The sequence below is a fragment of the Sinocyclocheilus anshuiensis genome, unplaced genomic scaffold, assembly GCF_001515605.1.
Source record: "Sinocyclocheilus anshuiensis isolate Anshui unplaced genomic scaffold, SAMN03320099.WGS_v1.1 scaffold396, whole genome shotgun sequence".
NCBI classification, from domain to species: domain Eukaryota; kingdom Metazoa; phylum Chordata; class Actinopteri; order Cypriniformes; family Cyprinidae; genus Sinocyclocheilus; species Sinocyclocheilus anshuiensis.
In genome coordinates, this window is record NW_015558623.1 from 372,062 (window position 1) to 381,382 (window position 9,321).

Consider the following 9,321-nt stretch of genomic DNA (forward strand, 5'->3'; position numbering starts at 1 on the left):
GACCACCACACAGAATATGAAGAATATCAAAAACTTTAGGAGTCAGCTGTCCACGAAAGTCCTTAAGATACCAGCATGATAGCACACTCAATCAGTTGAATGAATGGCTCAATGATTCGCATTAAGTGACTTACCGCCACTTACTGGTAGTTTAGTTGAGAAGTATAATCTGTCCTTGCTAAATAAACCTATTAATTTTGTATTAATTAATCTTACTGACCCCCAAACTTTTGAACAGTAGTGTAGACTGTTAAGAATGAAGGCAAAAATTATTTAAACACATTCTGGTTGTCAAAAGTCACATGTCGATTTTTAATGTGATTTTTTTTCACTTCATTAAAGTAAAAGACAAATTGTACTTTCCCAAAGCTCTGTTAAAAAGGTCTTAAAGTCTTAAATTGAACTTGTTCATGTCTGTAGAAACCCTGTATTTAACTCATTTAACAGATGCTTTCATCCAGAACTAAGCTGTTATTCATAAAGACCAAATGTTATCAAATCTAATATCATGCTGTAAAATTTTACACTTTGAACTTTTGTGCTTTGAAATATTCTAAATGTCATGTCCTGTACAGTGGCCCTAAAATGTATTTAGTATTTATGCATGAATGCTTAAATAATGCGTGTATAAAAAAAAATCTATATTTTGTAACAAAATATTAAAGAACGTGTTATGTATTTTAAAGAATTATAAGTATATTTGTCAATGAAATTATTTCACAAAATAACTTTTTTTTAAATGGATATACTATCAGTCAAAAGTTTAGGGTCGGTAATATTTAAAAAAAATATTTTAAAAGTCTCTAATGCTCACAAAGGCTGCATTTATTTGATACATCCCAAAGCTCTGTACTATATAAGCCCTCATGCATGTGAATTCTAAATGTAGGAACTATTTTTATTTTTTTTAGAAACTACACTGAAAAAAATGTTTCATTAATTTAATTAAAAAAATTTAGGGTAATGATTCACATCTATATTTTTTAACTTGAGCCAATGAAAAATAAATAACTTGCCCTAAACAATATTTTATATGTGTATGAAAACTATTTTATAAAACCTGGCACAAAGTATATTTTTCTTGTTGAAGAAAGTCAATTAATTTAAATTCTATTTTTGATCCAAACAAAAAAATATAGATTTAATCAAAACAAAAATTCTCATAAGAAATTTATTTTTATAGTTTTTATAGACAGAACATATTGTATAGGGCAAGTTATTTATTTTTCATTGGCTCAAGTTAAAAAATATTATTTCTGCTCCGTTGGTTCAATTTTTTGAGTCAATCAATTCATGAGCTCTGACTTGACAAGTGAGACTAAAAGAAGCCTGATAATCAAAAAGAAACTTTCTGTTTGTTAAGCACAACCTCCTACTACTCTTTCAGAATTACAAATCATGCTGTTCTTTGGTAATTATGGCGACTGGAACTTCAGCTGGTGTGAGTGTTTCTAATGAGAGGAGCAAAGTGCCAGGTTTTTCACAGGATTCGAAGGCCCGCTGAGTACTCTTTTGAGTGTTATTATTAGTGTTATTATTACTTTTGATTACTCTGTCAAGAGACACGGCATGTTTGCAGTTCTAGTAAAATGATGGAGGTAAGAATACAGGCATTAGGAGCTGCATTGTTGAGTATTTTCTAAGGTGGACCATATTGCATTATTGATCGTGTTTTGCATTGAATGCTAATGGAAAGTCATTATAGTGTCATCTGATTTATCTCTGACAGCTTCTCATGTGGAAACAGAGCATCGTGGGAGCTCAGCCATTCAAAGAGAGCGGAGGGCGTCTGGGGAACCCTATTGGGCATATTCAGGTGAGTCACTCTCTCCTTTTGTGCGCAGCATCAGTAAGCAACATTGTTTACTCAGCATAAGCCTGTCTGTCTGTGGGGAATCAACCCTATTGGGAAATTTAATGAGTATATTTCCTTTTGAAAAGCAGCAGGTGGGTTTGGTCTAGTAGTTTTACATGTTTTGCAGCAGGAAAAGACCACTTAAGAGCCACTGGGCAAAATCGATTGGAAATGCTGCATGCTTTGTCTCGGATAGGGAATTTTTTGCATAATCTATAACTCATCTAACTCAGCAGAATCTGCAAGCGATTGCTGGATAGTTCTTATTTCGTACTTATTGAGAGTTATGAAAATGAATCAATCAATGGATATACAGTCAATAATTGTGAACAGCAGCTGCTCTTATCTCATTTCAAACTCTGTTTCTTTTTCCCCCTCGTATTTCCAGCTGTTCTTTTGTCGTTTTATTTCTAACTTTTTTTTTCTCCTCTCGTTCCTCTGGGCATCTGAACTGTTCGCTTCATCAGCTCTGACAGACCAGTGCTGGCTTGTTCTTTGCCAGCATTCTGACTTGTGTCGGTGCTCAGAGGGAAGGGGAACATTTATGCCCGTGGTTCCAGCAGCCCTCTAGCATGGGATGATCTTTAAATGGTGCTTTTTCCTTTCTTTTGACTTGCTGGCAGCCATATATGTGTATGTACCATGTGAAGTCGTGCGATAAGCCCTGCGAGGCTTTCTCCCTGAGTGTGTGCCTGCTCTAATAGACGATGCAGCATTTTCCAAATGTCGTTTCCATGATCCAATGATCTATGTCAAAAGATACTGTTTTCTGAGATTCAAATTTTTATGTGGTTGCTTTTCATATCCCCCTGTGGGAAAGAAAACCCCAAATGATCTCTTTAATGTCTCAATATCTGGTTTGTGTTTGAGTGGAACGTGAATAGAGATATTTCTTAAAGTCTCATGTTTCTATTTTTTTCTCATGAGAATAAAAACACAGTAGTCTCACATGCAACTCTAGAGCTACAATCTGTGCTCAAATTTGCCAAGAAACCAGAGTTGTGCAAAATTCAGAACTGAGGAATTGACACCCTTTTATTTTAGTGAATCTATCTATCTATCTATCTATCTATCTATCTATCTATCTATCTATCTATCTATCTATCTATCTATCTATCTGTCTGTCTGTCTGTTGTTCTATCATTCTATCTTTTGTTTCATCTATCATTCCATTGTTATTTCTGTCCATAAGGCCTAACTTTCAAACTTAAAGACTTTTTAAAAAGTTTCAGAACTTTAAAAAAATGTATCTTGACAAACTTTGCATTTCTTGATTTTTCTGGTTATATTATTTTGTTCTATTCAATTCATTTTACATTGTTACATTCAAATTCAAGTTGCAATTCTGCATCATGCTTATTGCAGAAACTGAATTGGAATTTAGTAATAGGGACTAAAATAATAGGGAATTAATTCAATTCTGAACCAAACTTGCAAGATACTAAAAGTCTATAGAAGAAAAGCAAGAGTTCTCAATATGAACTCAAATGATCTGAGCTGCTATGTCAACACTTCTTTCATTTGTTTCTATTTTTAGACCTCCTAACAGACTTTAAGAGAAACATCTCAGACCCAATCGGTGCTCAAACCCAACATAACTCCTGAAATATGAAAGAGCAACCTATAAGCATTTCAGTTTTACTCTAGGTTTGGTTTCTGAGCGATGTAGCTTGTAAAATGTTAGACTTTCTGTAGACCTTGTACGAGTTTCCATGATTTCTTCCTATAGAGTGTTTTGAACAGATGTTGTTGTTTCTCAGGTATAGCTGTGGTTCCACAGCAGTTCCTCTGAAAGTATTAATGAGGCTAGTCAGCATGAAGGGTTTATGATTCAAATCACAAGCAATAGCTGTCTGCTGCGGTTGTTTGTGCATTTTTGCTTGTCTTTCGCACATTTTTCCCTCTTACAAAGGCTTTATCTCACCAGACACTTTAACTGTCATTTTTGTCTCTTTTTGATTCAATTTCATTGTTTTGCAGCATGTCTGTGTCAGAGTACTGTGTTGTGTGTTCATTGTCAAGTTAAATCCCCTGCTAGTGTCACTAGGTGGTTTCGCAATAGCTGATGTGGTTCTGTGGACTAAAGAGAGCACAGTCTGGATTTTAGGAACTGTTCTGGGGAGCTTTTTCTGTTTTCGAAAAGGTTGCATCCAAATTTCATGTAGTTTTATGAGGCATATTATAGAGCATTACAGATGTGAAAATTTTTCATTTTATGATTCTCTGTCTGCAGCAACCAGCGTTGTTTTTACAGTAAAGGTTTATTTAGCTTGGAAGAGCTATTAAATAGCACTAACAAAACTGTACAAATTAGGGCAATTATTTATGATTAAAGTGGGGTATGAGTGGTTATGAACGAATGAATGAAACGCATTTGTCCGTGTTCCACTCCGTCTCGAATCGCGCTCGCGGAAAGTGCTTGAGAAACAGTGTCTCTTCCGTGGCTCGGTACGCTTTCAACTCGTTTTTTTAGTCTCGAGCAAGGCTATACGACATTCACATTACATGATTTGACGGATTTTTACGTAGAAAGGGCGACAGCGCACTGCATGAAAAGAAATTATCATTCATGTTTTCATAACCACTGGCCAAATAAAAAAACGAAACTAAAATTAAATCATCTTTGAGAGCAATAAGGGCCCCCTGGTGTTTCGGGGGCCGTACGCAGCTTGCGTATTTTGCGTATAGGGAGAATCGGCTCTGTCAATCACCAGCACTTGATTTAGGCACATCAAGCATGCTGCACGCTTACTGGCTCACTGACATTGACCCGATTAGCCCCAAAGCATCGAAATTTGGTACCGAACGACAAGACATTTTTCGATACTCGATAGTATCGAGGCAATTCGGTCGGTACCTAAAAAGTTTTGAGCTCGATACCCAGCCCTAGTCATGGTTTTTGGACGTGGTGCTATGGCAATACCATGATTTGTGGACATGTACCACAGTATTACCATTATATACTTTGAAATACTTTGGAGTATTGTGTAAATACCATGGCAGATGAACATAGTGTCAATCAGTACCAAAGAACCATGGTACCACCATCCAAAATTGCTTGCCATGGTATCACCTGTGTTCTTTTTTCAAAAGCTCTGCCTTGTAAAGTTTTCTGTGTGTTAAACTTTTCTTAACAGTTCCTCAATTGAAACTGTTAACCTCCATGTAATTTTTAGGACAGTTCCACTGATATCAGCTAGTACTACTGACAGGCCATGTTTTGAAAGCAGTTCAGTAGCTTTTCTAAGCTGAGTCTTTAGTGTTCTTTTAAAATTTGGTGACATTTGAAGCATTGCAAGGTTTTTTTAGTCTGCATGTTTGTGCTTCTTTTGAGCAGAGCCAGAATGCACTCCAACCTTTCATGCTCTCACAATAATTTCTATGCCAGAAGCATTCTGCTGGCTTTACCTCTTTACCTTTTCCCTCCTTTAAACCCATTTTCGGAGCAAAAGCAAATCAAAGCTTGACAGGTGCGGGAACAATTACAGATTGCCCAAAAAGCCCATCTAAACTCTATTTCAGGATTTACACCTTTGCATTTATATGCAGTAAGATAATGCAAGAAGTATGAAAAATAAGAGTTAAAAATGTGCAGAAGACACTCATAATGATTAGCTAATACTATGGATTGCTTTCTGCTTGGAAAAAGGATGCTCAACAAACATTTTATTCTGTTGCTCACATTTTCTAGCTTGACATTATTCAGTTTGGAAAGAAGACAAGTAGGCCTTTGTTGGTAATTTTCCCAATTTAGGCGTGTAATGTGCAAATCAGCATTGTTTATGTACATGCCAATGACCTATAAAGGATCCTGCTAACTTTTATTAGTTCTGTGAGGGATGAAGAAGGTAGGAGTCTACTTCTTGCTCCAGAACTTCATTCCAGGAAGAGATTCTCTATATAAAGCTCTATATAGATATATTGTTATTAAAATATTTAAAAATATTATTGAATTGTAATATTTCTGAATATTACTGTTTTTACTGTATTTTTGATCAAATAAATGCAAGCTTAAAATATCTTACCGACCCCAAAATTTTGAACGGTGATATACTTTTTACATCATAATACCTTTTTCAAATGCACATACAGTAATGCATGTTACTCTTCTTTCTATTGAAAGTGTGTAATGTTTCAGCAGCATTAGCAGCACCAAAATTTAGAAGTGATTATATAATGTGACTGTAAGTGTATAATGTTACTTAACATATTTAACCATTTAGGTTTGAATGCATCCTTTGACTTCCTGAAAACGTAATCACATCAGACAGAGGGAAACAGATTCATTAGATGTATATTACTTTTGTCATTGCTCAGGAGTCTAGGATTTGTTCCTAGACCAGGTTATATGTCTTTGTGTTGGCCTTGGATAAAGACAGTTTCCGTATTGCAGGGCTGTAATAAATTTCAGCTTTGTGAAGCTCTTAATATAGAGGTTTATTTTTTTCATAAAGGTGCAGGAGAAGTTTGGTGGTAATCTCTGAGACTGTACTTTTTTTTACTTAAGATTTTGGCCTTTTGCACCTTTTATTTGCTGAGATAAAATATAGAAACGTCAGGAAGTGATGAGGAGAAAAGTATCAGAATGTCGGCTTTTTCTCAGATAGTTCCACTAAAACCCCTTTGAAGACAAAAATAATTTTATCATAGAAGAATTTGATGAAAATTGTTTAAATTGAAATTGACATCAAATATAGTTTTTGAAGCTCTAGACGCACTGTGAGATTGCTGGGGGCTTTTTCTCTCAGGAGAAACATCAGAAAAAAGGAATCTTAAGCAAAAGTCACCATTTGCTCACTATTTACTCTCACTGCTGTCACTGCTGTCAAAAATTGAGATAAAAATTATCTTAGTTTTCTGTTTTGAGATACGCTGAAAACAGTTTGGTGTAGAAGCAGTTTTCACTCAGAAATGACTAGTAAATTCTCCAAGCAGTTACAAAGAAACTGCAAGTAACACATTGAATTAAACATGACATTTTGTAGTAGAAAACTAAAATAGTATTGTCTTGTAAAACACACTCCAAATAATCTTTGTATTACCTAGAAAAAATCTTTTTTTACAGTGCAGACTTAAACTAGCAATCCCCACATTAGCGCTGTACTGTAACTCAATATAAACTACTGCTTAGAACTTTTTAAATGTGACTATTTGGTCTCTGTCTCTACATGTGAGTTTGGACCACTTTTCCCCTTTTTGCTGATGCAATTTATCCGTGCTCGGCATAAGCTGTTATAATTTTCTACTCTCTCCCATGTGACACGACAAATAATGTTGCTATTTTTGTGACAGATGCGCATGCAGTTTTGGCACTGGCAATATGATCTTTTTGGAACTCGGTTCAATACCGTGTTGCTTTAGAAAATGACATATCCAAGTGCTAATTGTCAGGTCTCTTTAATTGCCGAGACATACCGCTAATTGCCTGTCAACATAATGTGACCACCTTTGCAGCTGCATTTGTAAATTACTTCATAATTAAACTCTTTTCATTCTGTTCATAAACGCAGATCTATGTAAAAGTAGTTGTTAAATGTAATTAGATTTATTTAAGAAGACAAAAAGACTCTATATGCACAGCTAGGTGTGGATTTGAATGAGGAAGGAGCCCAGGAAATGACAGTAGAGCTTGCAAGGTGAGATTTGATTATGGTTTATTTAAAATGTGCGTGTGTGTGGAAGTATTTTTCAAAAGGGACAGATAATATGCCACACTGCAGGATCTCCCCCAGGAGGTACGGGCACGCATCATTACTCATATTTATCCTCTCATATTCTGCCAGGTTTTCATTTTCTTCTGCCAGTATTCTCTCGTTCCCTCTCTCTCTCTCTCGCTCCCCTTTCGATCTCTTTCCCTCCCCTTTCCTCTCACTATATCTGAGCAAATATTCACTTTGTGCTAAAAAGAGAGTATCTGTGTTTGACAGCCTTCGTCGTCCCAACATGCTATTATTACAGGAGCAGTTTGCGTATTTTGTTTACAGGAACGGTTCAACATTTTAGGGTGAATTCTGGGTCATTTCGGTTCCATTTTTAACCACATAATAGTTCATAACTTCAAAATGTAGGATTATGAGCTAGCTAAGGAATTCAGTGGTCATTTATGTGATGTGAATGCAGCACCATGACAGCCTGTTGTGGTTGGATGCTAAAATAAGTCAGATCGACGTTCCCCAGCATAATTTTTCTGTGTCCCTGGCAACCCTCTGTGATTGTTGGGTCAAGATGGCCAACCTAGATGGTTATGCAAGACAAGCTCTCATAATTTGCAATGATAAATCGCTAAGACAGGAACCAATTTGTGTGAGAAATCCGGCTCCTATATCATCCTCGAAGCTTTTTGTGGCAAAGTGCCTGTCCTTTCTGGAAAAACAAGTTTTATTAAGAATCCAAATGAGACAGGATCTGTTTAACATAAAGGAATATAGCGCAACAGAAGGAGATGCTTAGAATGAACTCAGATGTTCTCTGGTTACTTAGAGAAAGGAGCATGTAGAGCATCCAAAAGAGGATTTGTATTCCAGGCTGTTTAAATGTGGAGGCAAGTGATTGAATGTTTAGAAAAAAGATGCAGTGGTAGAAATGATACAGTGATTCTGAAGAAAACTGCATCATATATGCATAATTGTGAAGATATCTTATACTATATATAGGGTTTAGGGGGTACACACTAGGGGTGTGCGATATTGACAAAAAATTATATCTCGATATTTTATGGGATTTTATCGATAACGATAATTAGACGATATTTTGCTGTCAAATCGCACATCGTTAAAACAACAATTACAATATTATCGCAGATGATATATATCGCACACCCCTAGTACACACACACACAAACACACACGGTGGGTATAGAAAAGAATCACATTTTGTTGCTTTGAAGCCTGAATTGAAGATGGACACAGTTTTTGTTTTATCCAGCTGTATTTACTCTGTGCAACTTGTAACATCCAAGTGAAAGATAGAACACCAACATGTCAGAAAAAAATAAAAAACAGAATCACTGAGTTGGTTTGTGGACTGCAGTCTTCAAGTTATTCCACAGCTTTTCAATGGGGTTTAAGTCTGGGCTCTGACTAGGCCATGCAAGGACATTCACCCTTTTCTCCTTCAACCACTGTGTGGTCAGTTTTGCTGTGTGCTTTGGGTCATTGTCATGCTGGAAGCTAAACCTTCTTCCCATTGACAACAGCAAATTTTCCTCAAGAATTTGACTGTATTTTGCCCCGTCCATTTTTTCTTCTATCCTGACAAGTGTTCCAGACCCTTCTGCAGAGAAACACCCCCAGAACAGGATATGACCACCTCCGTGCTTTACTGTAGGAATGCTGTTATTTGGATGTTGAGCTGTAATAATGGTGGATGATAATAATGGGATGTCTTTGACCCATATGTGTATGTATGTGTGTGTGTGTGTGTGTGTGTGTATATATATATATATATATATATATATATACAGTGGG

General features: G+C 36.1%; 1 pseudogene; it reads left to right on the forward strand.

Moving 5' to 3' along the window:
• Positions 1-9,321, forward strand: part of LOC107680709 (receptor-type tyrosine-protein phosphatase gamma-like) — a 100,873-nt pseudogene that overhangs the window by 27,959 nt on the left and 63,593 nt on the right.